Source organism: Thermobia domestica, chromosome 17 (assembly GCF_964235325.1).
Source record: "Thermobia domestica chromosome 17, izTheDome1.hap1.1, whole genome shotgun sequence".
NCBI lineage: Eukaryota > Metazoa > Arthropoda > Insecta > Zygentoma > Lepismatidae > Thermobia > Thermobia domestica.
This window is the reverse complement of record NC_137470.1, coordinates 150,067,094-150,085,067: the sequence shown is the minus strand read 5'-3', so window position 1 is coordinate 150,085,067 and position 17,974 is coordinate 150,067,094. Positions and strand designations below refer to the sequence as shown.

Sequence of the window (17,974 nt, the reverse complement as noted above, 5' to 3'; positions counted from 1 at the left end):
GGGCCTCTGTAGTGTAGACAAACAAAAAATATCACTTAATTCAGTATGATGTGCTTATTCCGTAAAAATAAACAAAAACTCGATTTAGGTGCCGTTGAAAAATGTTCTCCTGATCCAAAAAAGTAGAATATATTTCATTCAATCAAAAATTTTTTGTACGCCTTATATTTGGAGAACTACACATAGTGTAGCCAAACCCAAACTATCACATAACGCAGTATGATGTGTTTATCCCGTAAAAAATACGGAAACTCGATTTAGGGACAGTCAAAAATTTTGTGGACCTGATCCAAAAACTTATTATTGACCAAGATCGCGATCTTTTGATCAACTTTTTGGATCATTCCTAAAATTCTTGTTTCAACGTCCCAACTTTTAATTTTCTTTGCAACGCGCAGTGGGAAATTGTTGTATTATTAAAACCATGCATAGCTATGTAAAAAATTTTAAAGTAAAAACTGTTGTCTTTATAAATCCACAAACTGTGGTTCAAGCGACACAAGCATTGCGTCTTGTTTCACTACAATTGATGAATCAAACTTCTATAAAATATAAGCTTTCGCAAATATCTGATAGTTCTTCTTTCCATTTAATATTTGCAAATTCAGTCAACAGATAATCACCCACTTCCAACTTTTTCCTGATACCTCCAGGATCATCTGGCTTAGGATAGGATTAGAGGTGCACATTTATTTATTCATCTAGCAGAAAAAGGTCCTGTATTACTCAAGTGAAGTGTCAACTATTTCTCTCGTAAAATAATTTGGTCTTATACCTTAACTACCAAAACAAGAGCAGAGAACCCGAAATTCGTGTAGGAAGTGTGTTTGTTCAACTTGGTATGCCACAACGTTTAAAACATATTTCATCGATGAATGCGGCAACTATGCCAGCAGACTTGTCTTTGATTGTGGAATAATGATAGCATTCGAGAACTTGGAGTCTCTTTCTGTAACGGTTTGCGTCAACACAACACAAAATTTACGTGTTAGTGTTCCATAATCTGCATAGCACATATAATTGATTGATATAGCTTTTTCGTTGCTATACATATTTTTAAACTGTAAGAAAAAGAGTACAAATGAAGTATAAGATCAAATTCCCGTACTATATCAATCATTTTCCAGTCAACAAGTAGGCCCAATAGTTTTATTGAGAAAGTGTACAAATGTAGGCTATGTTGAGTTAGGAAATTTTGACGGGTCCGGACCCAGTAGACCCTTGTGAGTGCACCCCTGCGTTTGAATCATTCAATTTTCTACTTGATAAGTATATAAATGTATTTTAAATGTATTATTATTTTATGTGCGTAACCAAGCTTTATGCTTAGCTAGCGAAACATGGTATTTTTTCAAACGAAAATTGTAGAGGGAAATAAACTAGCAGGAAATATTCATATATTTTAAAGTGTATGCACGCCTTTGTAACCTTGTTTACTTCCGATCGAAAAGAACAAAAACATTTTTTTTCGTGCGATCTCAAAAAACTAGACATTGCGTGATTTCTTGAATGCAATAATTCATTGTATTTCCGTTAGATGTCACGTTCATGTCGGCAGTAGCGCGCGCTCCCTAAACTCACATTGCCATTGGAAGCTGTGACGTCGACGATCTTTTCTAGTGTGTGTGTGTGTTACTGAAGTGAACGGACTCCCGAGAGCGGCTTTGCGGGACTGCGATGCAGTAAGTTGCACTTGAAACGAGTGTTAATTAGACCTATATAGTTATGTTGTTAAACTATTTTTTCAAATATGCATATAAATGTATGTAGGCTCTCAAATGTTCTGAGTATATTAGGAATGAAGAAATGATAGATACATATTAACAGGGGCGGCTTTAGGATTTTAATTTTGGGTAGGCCCGCTCCCTCGCGTATAGGTACATATACACATTTGATTGATTAATGACAGTAGGAAATTACTTTTACAGTAGTAGTTGATGCTATTAATTACGTAATTATCTACCATTAATATGCATAGTGGAAAATATATTTACTCTTTATTGTATATTTTAACGTACCGGTACTCTTTATTGTACTCTTTATTTATATGTTTTCAATATTTTGGGGTAGACGGTGCCTATCTGTTAAAGCCACCACTGCGATATTAATAGTCTCTACAGAAAAAAAAAGTAAGGAATTTTTAAAACTATGTATGAAATATGAGTGTTCTTTAATATTTACAGGGAAATACGATTTACGTTGGTTTGGCGTTGATTTTCCTTCGGCAGGTAGGCTATTGAGACGTTGACCTACAGCTTAACGTGGATCCGAAGCACATGAGCTAACAGCGGGAACCGAACCCGGGATTCCTACATGTATGTTATGGGAGTTACAGTTGTGGTGGCTTGCTGTGTATACTTTCCTGAAAGGCTGGTTCGAAGTCGCTATAAAAAATTTTACAGGAAGTAGTCAAGGTTGTCAGCAGACTGGTTTTACGAACCCACGAGAATTCTAGATGGAACAAAACAAATTTTCATTGCAACTGACAGAATCTATCTTGAGTTATACAATGATGTTGGTTTAAGAATGGCAAACAGTTTCGGAATTGAATAAAATTAAGTACACAAAACAAGTTAGCTTAGTTTTGTCACCTCTACTCCGTCTCCTTTTAATATTTCTTTTTGGAAGGAAGACGCAAGGTAAATTTGAGGGAAATGGGCATCGCTCGAAGTAGTATTTTAGTAATATTTGCCTGCCCGATTACTTAAGTTTACTTCCAAACGTAAATGTATTTTTAACTCAGGAATTAAAATAAATTATATGTAGCCGCGTTTACGAACTGCAATAACGTACACCTTTATCCAAGCTTTTTCTGTCCGGTGGCTGGTACAAAACTTTTAATAACTTTTGAATACTTTGCTTAGACATAAATTATGTGCAATTATTCTTTACTTTTTGATTATTTTTTTAAAATTTGAAACCTTCGGATTTTTCTGACATTTATTTCTCGAATGACTTCCTATTAAACTACTATTTTATCTATATACATCCACAAATTTTTGGTAAACTACTTCCAAACGATCTGCTTCTGCCAGAGATAGCTATTGAAATTGTCTCAGAAAATGTCGCAAGCAGAGAACCTATGGAAGTGGATGGGGTATCTGTATTACAGTTTTCATGTAGATTGTAAAGATTCAAAACTGATACTTTTATGTGCATATATTTTTCAATCAGAATTTACACAGAGAAAAGGATTCTGAAAGGGTCAGAGTTACATTGTTGGTCTGGCCTTTTCAAGGACCCCTTTACTACATAATTTTTCTGGGATTTAGGATTCTTTCTTTACACTTCTTTCATATATATCATGGGCGCCCGAAGAAAATTTTCTAAGGAGGACATCTCCCTGCTTGCTATATTACGTTTGGTATTTTTATTTGTATTAAGAAAATCTTCAGAAATTTAATAAATTTTCGTGAGCCAGGGGAGCTGAGCCCCTGCCCCCTTCGGGCGTCCATGATATATACCCTAGTAGCAAGGTTGGTTGTGGCCCATCGTTGGGGATTGAGAGGATTTGGTCAAAACGTTGGGTGATGGTCGGTGCGATACCATAGCGGAAAAACTTACGTTGGCCCAACATTTGTTAAATGTATGGTTGGGCAACCAACTATTCTCCCGACCTTCACGCAACTATACTAGGATTGGATGTTTTGCCAATCAAAAATACCTTACTTTAGCGTTGGAAAAATAACGGGGAACCGCTCTTTTGGTTGGTAAATGGTTCTCAAAGTGGCCAAACTTTACGTTGGGCCAACGTTGGTATGTCGCATCGCCACCATTTTCCCCAACGTTGGGCCAACCGATTTTGCTACTAGGGTATATAAGAACAATGTTCCGAAGTTGATTCTGTGCAATATGGAAGTGAGCAAAGATTTTTTTCAATCGCGTTACCCTATGTCTCTTTTAATCGTAGCATGATTATTTCATAGCCTTTAAACGAATCTCACGGTTCATCTCATGCTTTATTTACGCGAGTTACACTGAAATATGATCTTATAAGTTTTTGTTCCCTTGGCCAGTTGGAAACCCTGGGGGGGGGGATGTACTCAATATTTAATGGAACCTAGGCAACTTTTAAAAATTCTATTTTTAACATGCTTTCTTATGATGAGGTGAATTCACTCTTTGCAACTGGTTTCAACTTCCCCCTCCAACAGTAATCTGTAATTACTGATTTTTTTTAGTGCTTCATCAGCATTTTATTTTATGTTTCAAATGCGTTGACTGTGTTCATTTTTAAGCTAAAAATATTGTAGAATACATCTTTTAATCGACGAGGTAAATTGATCCCTTTTTCTTACCTGGTTTCAGTCCCAATCATCGATAACTGTGGAACAAGTCTCCAGCCACTAATAACATACACCATATTGTTTCAAAATAGTGTTTTTCTACGAAAAATGGGGTAGACGGTGACAGTGTAGAGCGCTTATCTCTGGTGTGTGGGGGCGTTGGTTCAACCTGCGGACAAGTAAGTGTATGGCGGACGTCGTGTCCATGGGTTTTCTTGGAATACTCCTGTTTCCTTCCTCATTCTCATTCCACAAATTCTTCCATCATTCACTTGCCTTAATCATCCGTCTCTTTTAGCCTAACGGGCGTAATCGTGGGACGTTAAACTGAAAGATTCCATTAAGTTTCATTCTTTTCAGTATATTAAAAAAATATAGATGCCCCAGAAAGTCTCTCCCCCATTCGGTTTCTCCTCCCTCCTCCACAAGAAATTAGTTGGCATTTCTGCAAAACACCCCTAAACCTGAATTTCTTTCCCCATTGTTTTCCTCTTTGTTAGTGCCAAACTATTACTTCCCTATAGTGTCGTGACTGGTATTTTTTTTTTTTTTTTACTTCTATGCATGTTTGATTTGTCCATGCGAGTCACAATCAGTTTTTCACATATACTTCCGGGTCATCTTAGTCCTTGACCCCTCTCTTCCCAGAGCTAGGATAAATTCCGATTTCATGTCACTGTTTTCCCAGGGCACGTCATTTAGAAAATGATGCCTGCAAAGAAGCCCCCTCACATTTCGATCTCCCCCTTCCCCTGGAATAAGTTTCTGAAAGAAATCCTGGTAGTGATGGCCATAGTTCTGTATGGACTGAAATAGTATGATGTCCAATCCTTCTCCTTGCCATGGTGATCGCAATTTAATTTTCTAAACGCAAGCCAAGAACCTAAATACATCTGAAAATTAAAAAAAAAAATAGTGATTTGTTATTTTCCGGATTGCAAACATGAGTGAAAGGAAAAACTTATACTAAAAAAAAAGGTCCAATGAATGAAACTAAGAAATCACAGAATAAAGCAATCAAATAAAAATTAATATAAATAAAATAAAGAGTTTGTTTGTGTGTCTGTCTGTGTGTGGTCTGGGGATCAGACGAGTGGACCGTGAGTTACCAAATTTTGGTCACGGATTCCTTGGTGCAGGCCCTAGATCAAGAAGCGTTTCTTTCAAAATTCGAACCAGATGGTCTCCGGGCCATATGAAAGTAGTATAAAACGACCGATATTAGTGTCGAATTTATAGTTTTCGCGGTCGCTGAGATCAATGGTGAAACTCCGATCGCATTGACTTCCAAATTCACCCCATTTGGCTGAGGGCCCTGGGTCACCGGAGGGTGGATATCGAAACATGTAAAAATAATCCAAAATGACCGATATTAGTGTCAAATCCATAGTTTTCGTGGTCGCTGAGATCAATAGTGGCACTTCCATTAGCGATTATTCTCTTATTCAGCTACCATTGTATGCGGGCTGGGGGTCACCTGCGGGGGAAACATGTAAAAATAATCCAAAATGACCGATAATAGTGTCAAATCCATAGTTTTCGTGGTCGCTGAGATGAATGGTGGTACCTCCCACAGGTTTTGACTTCCAAATATAGCCCCCATCGGCTGGAGGCCAGAGGCGTTTTTTTTTTTTAATTCGAACCAGGGTTCTCAGTGGGCGTTTACCACGATATGTAAATGTAGTAGAAAATGACCGATAATTCCCCCCAATTTTTTGTTAAGTTTGTTTACATACATACTTTATCTGACCCAAGCGAAGATGAGTATTTCAGCTAGTATTAAATATTTTGAAGTATATTACAAACATTAAAAATTAGAGTTCATTTACTGCGAAATATCTCCCTGATACTGTAGATTTTGTCCTTAATACCTTTTGAGGTTTCATTAAGTGTTAGTTCCTGTGAGGACACTCGGTCGAAATAGTGTCAGAACTATTTCAAGCCAGCAGCCTGAGTGAGGTTTTCTCATTCATACCAGGCAAACACGGGGATGGCACCTAACATACAGGTCCCAGGCCGCTTTCTTGCTTCCTCAATCCTTTCTTCCTTCCCTTTTCTCGGATAGTGTGATCGTCGAGGGGCGCCATTCCTACACAGAAAAAAATCCGTTCTCCGGACAGCGGTATATTGTACAAATATACGGTATCCTCTTTCTTACTGTAGAATTCAGTACGGAGCATACGTTATCCATATGCTACATACGCACTGCCCTTAGGTGTTACATCATGCCATTGTAGGATGTCTGACATCTAACAGTTTTCCGTATATCACATGCATATACTTATGTTACCTTCGTCAGCTATATGTTGTATACGTCCATTTGTATGTGAGATCCTGACCGCCTACATTGTTTCATACAGAAAGTACATATAGATGGAACACTTATACAGAAAGTATTATAAAACATGCGTTTTCAGTTATACGTCTGCTGTACGTTAAATCCAAAAACTACAGGAATTACGCATGTAACCTATCTTTTTAAGTACGCCACCTACAATTTTTTTCTCAGTGTATACGTGACGAGCTAACATAGGCCTAGATGTCGAAAGCACAGAAATCTAGTTCCTAATGCTAATTTAATTTATTTCGGAAAAACTACAGGCAAATGTCTAATTACACTTTTACATCATTGAATGGTAATATACTTAAAATACAACATAATAATATGATCTCAATTGTATAATAATACACTTTAAAATACAAATATAATAATAATATGATACCAAAATATACGTTTTATACGTTAAAATACACACACCACAATATATAGGATACACCAAATCTATATATAATTAAAATTTTGTTTATAACTAAAAATATCTATATCTAGGTGCCGTTATGACATCTCATTATACAATATACACTTTTTTTTTTTTTTTTGACAGGCGATACATCCAATGCATTAGTCCTTTGCGTTGAGCGATGGAATATTCCATGATGGGGTCTCGTTGCTCTATGTGGGACGTGAATTTTGATTTATAATAACAAATATTCTGAATCTCTTGCACTATGAATTATTTTGTGGAAGAGATATAAAATGAAATGAGTTCTCCTGCTTTCAAGAGATTCTAACGAATATTTGTTTGAGAGACCTTCGTAGTTCTCAAATTTTGGATACATCTCTGTTTGTTTATACTGTCAAAAAGCACACAAATTTATTTTAAATGTTTTCGATTTTGTTTATGTATTCGTTACTATTAGAATCCCATATTATCTCTACATATTCCACCTTAGACCATACATGTGCAGTGTATAGGCCTAATGTTTTGAAGACATTAGTGTTTAAAAAATCACATCCTAATCTCATTACAAAGCCAAGGCTCATTGTTAGTGTATCCACTTCGTTTATTGTCGGATTTTAAACGATTCTCTGAATTTTAGAAAAAATGAAATGAAATCTTTAAGTTTTACGTCCCACGGTTATGCCGTCTAGGCTAAAGCAGACGGTGATGATGAAAAATGAATGAAATGGTGGAATGAAGAAAGCGGAAGAAAACTGGAGAACACCTAGGAAACCCACGCACACACTGTTTGGAAATTTTAGGCTTAGTATCTGCATCACGTATTCTACTGCGATTTTGAGCATTATTACTGTTCAGCAGTTGTTAAAATATATGCTCAGCCATTCATAGTTGAATGTTTTCTTGTAATATCAGCATATATCTAAGTTAATTGCAAATATAAAGAAAAATTTGATTAATTTTGTCGAATCAGAAATAGGCCCAGATTGAACATTTCCAGAATACACATGGCTACAACCCTAATGTTTTGTCATTTTACGTAATTGTTCATCCATATTATAAATGATGGACGTAAAAAATGTAAATGCACGAAAAGGATTAGCGTTATTCCATACGTGCATGCTTTTTTTCTGTTTTAAGATTTTTATTTTACACTATTTTGTTTGTACTGACAGGTCGTCAATCTGCACGCTAGAGTTTGTTGTGTAAAATTTCGTAAAATTTTACATAGTCATCCATGATTTTGGAACTAATGACAGAATCTGAGTTTTTTCAGCAGTGGTACTTGAAGTTTCAAATTTCTGGTACATTTCAATTATTCAGTCACCTCAGTCTTGACAATTATAAACATTTTCAACACGGAAAATTGGAAACAGTTATTGGAAATTTGGGGGTTTTGTGCAAAAAGTGCCTAAATCCACCCTCAACTTACATTGTCATAATTTGTTTTTCTTGAACGTACCAAAAAACACCCTCCTAATTTTTTTTGTATGTTAAAGAGGAACACCAAAGCTACTTAACTTGAAAATTTGAGGTTGGTGTTAGATGGGCCTTTTTTAGAAATAGTTGCCAAATTTTATTATTTTTTCTTCTTTTTTTTCTCTTTGATGGTGAAATTCTTATGCTTAACCCCATTTTAGAAGTTCATTACTACAGCATTTTAAATGCTACAAATCCTAAGAATATTTTAATGAAAACCATTTTCAAATAGCTTCAATATCTCCAGAGATCTAGAGGTTTCAGTACTTTAAATCGAAGGCGGACTTAGGTGTTTTTTTGCACAAAACCCCCAAATTTCGAATGGCTCCTACAGCAGTTCCCTTTGAGGTAGAGTTGTAACATTTTACAGGTGTGTTATGTTAGAGTACCACAACACATGTACAAAATTTGAATAAAATTTAAATCATATGAGCCACATTTTAGTTTCAAATTTGGTGATTTCATATGGAATGACCCTTTAAGTTTTACAAGTTACAAAAGTTACAACGTAATTTTAAATTGCCCAATTCTTTCAATGATGATTATGATGCAGTGCTCCGCCCGAAGGTGGGTGTTTGGCCCGAAGGTCTCTAGGTTCCGCTTTCCAGGGAGGGGGCGAGATTTTTAGAATAATTGAAAAACGACAGATATTACTGTTGAATTCATATTTTTCGAGGTCACTGAGTGTAACCGTATCAGTTTTCATGGGGTAGGGGTGGGATAGGATGATTTTTTAAAAATATAATCAGATAAGCTAGCTAATCAGTAACTACTGTAATTAGAGCGAATTAAACACACTAACATATTTTCTCGCGCCTGCGCGGGACTCTGTGAGTTGGTAGTTTTAAGTATTACTTTATTATGAATCTTAAAAATTCCAAAATTTTGCTTCCCCTAAATTCTGCCGCCCTGTGCTCGGGCACAGAATAGCACTTTCATAAATACGGGCGTGGGTAGAACTCATTCGATTTTAGCCAGCTCCCTCGTGGCTAAGCGGTTGCGTACGCGCCTTTGGCATGAGAGACTGGTTCGAAACCACGGTTCACGGAGGCTGTACAACACAGAGACCGGGGCTCGGTTCCTGGAGGGAGCTCATGTGGTTCGAATCCCACGTTAAGGTTTAGGTTCATGTTTTATATAGCCTCAATGCTGAACGGTACGATAAACTCCAAATGAACTACCTAATCAAATTAACTTTGTAACGGTTTCGTTTTCTAGTGGAAGAACCTTAGGAAAAGCATACAGTACCTTGGTAATCCCATCTTGAAAGGCAGAAATTCCCATTTTGCTCTTGAATTTCTCACGCTATACTAAGTACACAATTTTCAAAATTTACAAAATATGGAAAGTGAAATTATTGTCACTCATTTTCTTCAATATGTAAGTGAACTAGCTGAAATACTCATTCTTCGCTCAATGAGGCCCCCTGGTTCGAATTTTAAAAAACGCCTCTGGCCTCCAGCCGATGCGGGCTGTATTTGGAAGTCAACGCCCGTAGGAGTATCACCATTCATCTCAGTGACCGCGAAAACTAGGAATTTGACACTAATATAGGTCATTTTGGATTGTTTTTACATGTCTCGATATCCCCCCCCCCCCCCCGATGACCACCAACCCGCAGCCGAATGGAGCGAATTTGGAAGTCAATGCGGTCGGAGATTCACCATTGACCTCAGCGACCGCGAAAACTATGAATTCGACACTAATATCGGTCATTTTCCACAACTTTTACATGTCCCGGTAAATGCCCCCGCTGAGACCCCCTAGTTCGAATTAAAGAAAAACGCTTCGTCTTGGTCTAGAGCCTGGATCAAGGTACCCGTGACCAAAATTTAGTAACTCTCGGTCCACTCGTCAGATCCTCAGGCCGCACACAGACAGACAGACAGACACACAAGAACACTTTATTTTATTTATCCGAAGACTCCGATCTTTAAGGTTTATTAAATAGTTTGTGAACAAGCATCTTTCTTAATTTTAAGAGATAATTGAAAACGTTGACGAAAGCGGGTAAATTTTATCAAAATTTATTGTTTCTGTCATGCTTTCAAGCCTAATTTTCTACGTAATGTAACGAAACAAGACAAACTTCATTCAGTCATTGCGTTATTTTTTTTCTAGAATCTTAGACTACAATGTACGTACGTCGCTTTTGTTACTTTTTTTCAGTTTTAAGCCACTGCCTAAATCTCTTCCATACTACAGGGTGGCACATATGTCACGCATGGGTTGAAACAGTGTATAACGTTTTTATTTGTAAATGCAAGTAATTATTCTTGTCACAGGAAAGAAGTACATGTTTGGGAGATTTGAAAACACTATGTGTGAAAAATTATGTCCTTCAAATGTCCGCCATTTGTAGCCTCACGAAGGTTGGCTCTTTTCAGTACATTGTCCATAACTTTACGAAGAGTTGCTGACTGTAACGCACGGATCTCTGCCCTTATGTTGTTTTTGAGTTGCTCGATGGTTGTTGGTTTGTTGACATATACACGTTCTTTGAGATATTCCCAAAGGAAATAATCTGGAGCAGTTAAGTCAGGCGGACACTGAAGTGCCGACAGTATGCTCTCTGGGTGAGTATGATTGATCTTTGATTTTCAAAATACAGTTCAATCAGTTTCGTGCGTTGTTCAGGACTCAATCTCTCCATGATGAATCTCCCAGGATTCCTTTACAATCCTGAAAAAGAAAAACTTCCATTAAAAACTTACCAAACAAAATATGAGGCATTAAAACCCATGCGTGACATATGTGCCACCCTGTATAATGCATTTTACAGGATCAAGATTTAACAATTAGTGTGAATACAAATTTATTAGCCACATTAGTTTATTTCCCGCCAATAAAGAATTTTGTTAATCTGAAGTCAATACATGTAAAATCCCATATATGCTGCCCATTTCTACGAAAATTCCCTTTATACCCCATTCGAGAAATTAACGTCAAAAATCCCATGAAATGCGTTTTTTTTCTCCCAAGGGTTGGCATCACTGTTAACCACACAAAAAGTTGTTTGCGAAGGACTTGATAACCTGTTCTCGATGTTCAGGAACATTTGTGATTCAAAGTTCCATTAGATATGACATTGTGATAGCATTTCAAACATGCACTATTTTTCGGTTCTTTGAATCCTAAATTGGCGAAGAACTTTTTGCAGGAAATTGGCTTCTGATGGTTATATAAGAAAGTATCAACAATTGCTGTATTCATCACTCGGTATTACTTTTTCAATTGTATACACTTAACATTGCGGAACGACTTCTCATTTCTTTTTTCAGGCTCTTGCGATAACACTCACACTAAATCAAATCATATTACAAACACAAACGCGGAAGTTGGCTCTATATGCTTACTGCAAGTGCAAATACGGCGTGTAAACTGTCTCGGTGCGTATTTATAGACCTTTGGTTATATTGTTAAGTTTACAATGTTAGGACAAGGCTTCAAAATGTAATGTCCTCCACGTGCGTGATTGTGAATGACCTTTTTCGTGAATTTGGGGAACAGAGGGCATATTTGGAGAACACTTGGTAAAAGGCATTCAAATCCATTTAAGATTCTTTTCTTTATTAGGATTTTTTAGGATTAGATGAAAGCTTTGAGTTTAACGTCCAACGCTTATGCCTGTTAGGCTAAGGGAGACGATGATTAACACTTTCGATCCTGGACAATTTCAACGCTCATTTTCCCCTGTCCCGGAGTTTTCTGAGGGTTACTAAAAATGTTACTGAAAATTTAATTATCCAGATAGAAAGATGAAATTTGATTTGGTGAAAGAAGAATAACCATTTGTTATGTAGAACAAAATTCAAATGCAATGTGCATAGCAGGGTGGGTGTGATGACGTCGCACTTTCAAAGGACATTTTGCTCATCTAATATACGTGTAACGTGGAATCAAAATATTTCTTTTAAACCATACTTTACAAATGGAACTAGGTTTAGACAGTGGTATGCTGAATATCTGCTAAGAAAATAACACCTGCGTTTGGAGGCTACGACGTCAAAGATCAACTAAAAGCCGCTAAGATGCTATAATATCTCGCAGGACAGTGACAAATTAAAGGTCCAGATACTATACCAGCTCATAAAGCAAGTGAATGACGATGGAAGAATTGGTGGAATGAGAAAGTGAGAGGAGACGGGAGTACTCCGAGAAAACCCACGAGCATGATGTTGTCTACCACGAACTAACATGGCCGGGGATCGAACCAGGGACCCGACGCAACAGAAGTAACGCTCTACCACTGAGCCACCGTGTCTCCTTGCGTATAGAACTAATTTTTATATAAAAAATTCCTGGGGCCGCGGTGGCTTAGTGGTAGAACGTTCATCTCTGGTGCATTGGGTGCTTGGTTCGATCCCAGCTCGCCAGAAGTGAGCTTTGTGGTGGACAAACATAGTGCGCGTAGGTTTTCTCGGGATTCTCCCGTTTCCCCCACTTTATTCATTCCACCATTTCATTCATTTCTCATCATCACTGTCTCCCTTATCCTAGCGTGGTACGTAAAACTTAGATTTCATTACAAAAGAGTCCGTGGATTCTGTCATCACATCGAACTTACTGTGTTGGTCAGAATCGTTTTAGTGTGGTGGTTATTGCCTGTGGTGTATTATAGGAATTACTTTGAGGACTTTGGTTTAGCAAAACTCCATTGTATATATTTCGCACGTCGGTCCGTGTATCCGTCCATCCGGGAGATGAGATAGATTTTTTGGTTCACTCTCAATTTTGATCAGGATGTAGAGAGTGACAGTTACGAATTAAATTCGTTGATACGGAAATCGGATGTATAGAAATAAATCTTTTTCGGTTTCAACGTTTATCACTATAGAGGGAAAACGGTAATCGATAGCTAGAGGCGGTTTAATGTAATCGATTAAGCGTTCCATGGATTAATTTTATCTCTACTCTTATGTACTAAATCCCAAAATCCACTAAAACTGGTTTCAATACTTATTTACCTAGAGGAAAACCTGTAAGAGATAGCAAGAACCGGTTTTTCCACCCATTAAGCGTTCTAAGAATAGGTACTATCTTTTTCTAAACTCTCCGTTGAAGCCAAAAATGGCTGGAATCAACCACCTGCAGTTTTAATGTTGATTGCTATGGAGTGAAAACTATAACAGATAGCGAGAAGCTGTTTTCTGCAATCAATTTCGCGTCTCAAGAACAGATTCAAAATCCACTCTGATCTTACTTAAAGCGGAAGTGGTAGAAATCTACTATATCCGTTTTGAATATTAAGAAAACGTCATGCCATACCTGTGTTCGAAGTGGTAAAAAGGCAGAGGCGGCATGTTTTATTACGATTTTTACTCGACATACCGGCTATCTAAATGTTGCAATACAGTGAAGGTATGGTGCCTAAAATATTGCATTTCTATTTACATAAAGACTGAAAACCATTGGAGAGCTGCTCTGTAGTTACACGGGGAGGGACATGGAGAGACTTGGATTCATTGCCAACAACTTCCTGAATATATATATATACCCTGATGATATATTATAGAGAATTCATAATGCTCAACAACCGAGTTTATATTAATTTCCTGCGGGAAAACTCCCGGACTCTACTTGACTAAGGGGTATTCCAAATCCCTGGAAGATCCGCCCCCACAGCAGACAACTCCTAAATCCGTCCATGCTCAAAACACGACATTTATATGCGTTAAGGCAAGAAGACACACATACATAAGAAAGAAACAATTCAATATGGTACAATCCGCGGCAAAAAACCTGCAACATGAGGATGTAAGTTTATTGTGAAACTACGCCTAACAGCACAGGGAATGAACATAACGTCTAAGTGGAACGAATCACGCCAGGATAAATCTCGGCCTCCTCCCGTGCACACTTATTTTGGAGCAAAAGACTTCGTCATTTCACAATAAATTTATATGCTCATGTTGCAGGTTTTTTGCCGCGGATTGTACATTAAAATATGAATTAGATGAACTTCTTTGAAGACACCTCATTTTAAAAACAAAAGGTAGGAAAAATATAACCAAAATGTCGGTGTAGGCAACTTAGAAATTATTTCTACATAAATAAAATCTTTTTCAGTGTGAAGCTATTCGTCAATTACTGTGTATGAAAATGGATTTATTAAAGGTATTTTAGAATTTACTCTCCAGTGACGGTATGTCCTGCTCACTGAAAAATCAGAGGTGGTATGCCTTCATCACTGAAAAACCCGAGGAGGTATAGCATACCACCACATACCGTCTCACTTCGACCAGCCATACAAATCAGACTACTTCATATGATGTACACATGATGATGCTACTTGTTGCATAATTGAACTTCGGAGTAGGCCTAAAGATGTTTGCTGCATTTTACTATTACCATACTTCTTTCAAACAGTTGAAGCAAAGATGAGTAATTGGATATCCAAAGAGGCTTTTCTGCTTCAGAAGATATGATTATTATTGAGTTTATGAATTCATATCGAGGACGCGGAGGGAGGAGTGGACAAAACATAACGTGACAGGTTACCACTAGATTCAAACAAATGAGTGATCGCAGGGGCGTGGTTTAACGATCTCGTCTCAAAATTGGTTTGTCCCAAAATCGATTTTCGCACGTAGCCATTGTCAATTTTCGATTACTCAGTACTACTGGGCAAATGATGAAGTAATAAATTTTAATACATGCCTTTTCCAATTTTCTTCCGAAATTTCGTTTTCAATATTAGTTTGCAGTACTGTATAGCGTCTTAATGTCGGTAACGTCCAGACGAACGGATCATCCATTTTTTTTTTTGTACTGTTCAAAAAGAATTATGTTTTCTTTACATAAGAGGCAGATGAATTAAAATTTGCGAACTCGTTCCGAGATGATTGACAGAATAACAGGGTAATGAATATGAGTGTATAACTAGTGTATATTTCCCAGGGCTGTCCATATTTCAAGGCCCCTTAACAAATTTTGTTAGACACCTTCGAATTAAAAAAGAATTACGCTTCTTAGGCATTTGCCTTGGTTGCTCTCCTCTTGTGCTTGGCTCTGGTATAACTGATCTGGTAGCATGGTTTTCTGCTTAGGGGTAATTACTTTTAATGAATTTATTTTTAAATTATTATTGCGTAATCTTATTAATGCAATTTTGTTTACTAAGGGACTTTCAGACGCTGCGCCCCTGATGTATCACACCTATTTTTCCTGTTGATTCTACGAGGAAGGATCAGAAACAGGTTACAAGGCCGATATTTCTGGAGTTTCGTCTGTTATAGGGGAATGAGAAGGGTGCAGTAGTTTTAATACATGGAGTTGACATCTGGGAATAGTTTCATTCACCTACGGCGCTATTTGTAGGTAAACACAAATGGCGACTCGTTTGGAAAACTGGTATCGCGAAGTAGTCCGCTCAGTTATTAGATTTCTATGGGCGAAACGTGTAACCGCGGCTGAAGTTCACCGGCAGCTGGTAGAGGTTTGCGGAGAAACGGCCAGGACTTCTCACCGAGGGCGTCATCTTCCCTCATGATAACGCGCGCCCGCATACAGTCCAGAAGATCAGCACGCTTTTGAAGCAGTTTCGGTAGGACATCATCGACCACTTTCCTTACAGTCCGGACCTCGCTCCAGCCGACTTTCATCTGCTCTTGCACTTCAAGGAGCACCTTAAGAGGCCGTCGCTTCGCTTCAGACGAGGTGAACTTCTAACTCATTTCACCATGCGACAAGTGCCTCAACCAATATGTAAACTATGTCGAAAAATAACCTATGTATATGCTCTGTGTTGGCTGTATTGGTTGCATGAAATGATATGTATAAGTTTCACTGTAGGCTTTGTAACCTGACTTTGTGATCACCCCTCGTACATAATCTTTCTGTAGCGTTCGCGCCTTCCTCTACTTGGTACTGTTGCTGTACCGGTACATATTCAAGACTCCGACAAATAATAGGTTGGTAGTAAATTATCCGTAAGTGAGGAAATTTCCGTATGTTTTGTCAACGTAAAAAGTTTCAAACTTTTTGATTACGTGTTTCTCGTAAGATTAAGATTGAGATAGGGTTCAAGGCCATATCGGTGACATTCCATGTCAAGGGTTTCCCTATGTGGGAGTCTATTGTATAAACCCACTGCTTTTAATCTTACATATTCGTGACCAACAAGTTTTCATTTGCATTGTAAACTGTTACTTTCATTAAAATATTCAAGGAAACGGTGATAGAAAAGTTTTCTGAAATTAGTAATTCATTAGAACATTAATTTAAGCAGGTGAATATTCATAAGCTTAGTGTTTTTTTTTAATTATTTTTTCCTCGTCAAACCTTGAGAGTTCTGCCTCTTTAACCTTTTGGATTAAGAATTTTGAAGTCTCTCATGAAAGGACTCCTAAACATAGGAAAGGGTTTTAACATCTAAACATACAGTGCGGTTGTTAACACTTGACTTTAATAGTTATTTTCAATACCTTTTGTATTGTTCAGAAATTTGGCTAGTGTGGTAGGAGAGGACGGTGGCTCAGTGGTGGAAGACACACCTTTAGTGCAAGAGGTATCTGGTTCAATCCGAATTTGTTGTGGGCAACATCCTATCAATGGGTTTTCTTCGGGTTCTCCAGTTTCTTCCCACATTATTAGTATACCGGTTATTTCATTATCATTCATTTTCATTAATCATTTTTTCGCCTTTAGCCTTGAGGGCATAAATGTAGGATGGAAAATTATAGTGCTACCAAAATGTCTTGAGCTGTGGCAAAAATGTGAACTAAAGCTCACACCCGCTAGACACCCACGCGTTGAGCCAATAACGGTTGAGCTCTTGCTAAGCGAGAGTGGAATTCCTTCAGCCGATAGCAGCGCGTGGAATAGGAGATTAGGTGTCAAGTCAATGCAGTATAACAGTACTTCATTCGATTCAGTTTTAGTCTAGTCGTAACACCGTTCATCATAAGCTACGTACCTAGATTTCTGGGCTACAATGAAACACCTCGAAACTGTTAGGTTATATAATCGAGTTTTGTAGTTGTCTAGTTTTTTCTTGTTTTCCATCCTTCGTTTGGTTTTTCTTAAGTAGCAGTGTGACGTGTACACCACGTAAAATAGTTTGGTTTAGGTGGTGATATTTTCTCAATATTGAAACTGGAAGTGATAAATTTTCACCCGGTTTTGGTAAAGACTAGCGTTTGGCTAGCTGGGGGCTTTGTCCCCAGATCCCGCGTTAGCTCTGCCTCTGCCTTGCATCTCTTAAACCTACAGTTCTACCGAATTTCAAGTTTCTTTTCTTATTTCTACTCTCTAAAAGATAAAGATTTGTATCCCAAGAAAATACCCATTTAAATAGCATGGGAATTTCGTCATCCCCTTTTTGACCACCTAAAAACTAAATATATTCATTTTTGGCAATTTTCCTGTAAGTTACGTAAAGCTACAATCATGCCAAATTTCAACTTTCCACGTCAACGGGAAAATACCCTTTACTTTATGATAGTGAGTTCATGTAGTTTCATATAT

General features: G+C 37.6%; 1 protein-coding gene across 3 annotated transcripts in view; it reads left to right on the top strand.

The window, feature by feature from the left end:
* The window catches only part of LOC145674406 (putative Na(+)/H(+) antiporter nhx-9), a 310,549-nt gene that overhangs the window by 9,773 nt on the left and 282,802 nt on the right, over nt 1-17,974 (top strand). Inside the window, exon 1 of one of the 3 annotated variants that reach the window (XM_081744426.1) lies at nt 1,551-1,682. The exons of the other annotated variants lie outside the window; for them this stretch is intronic. The gene's annotated coding sequence lies outside the window, so the exon portion shown is untranslated. Of the gene's footprint in view, nt 1-1,550; nt 1,683-17,974 lie in introns of those variants that run through there. 3 annotated transcript variants of the gene reach the window in all.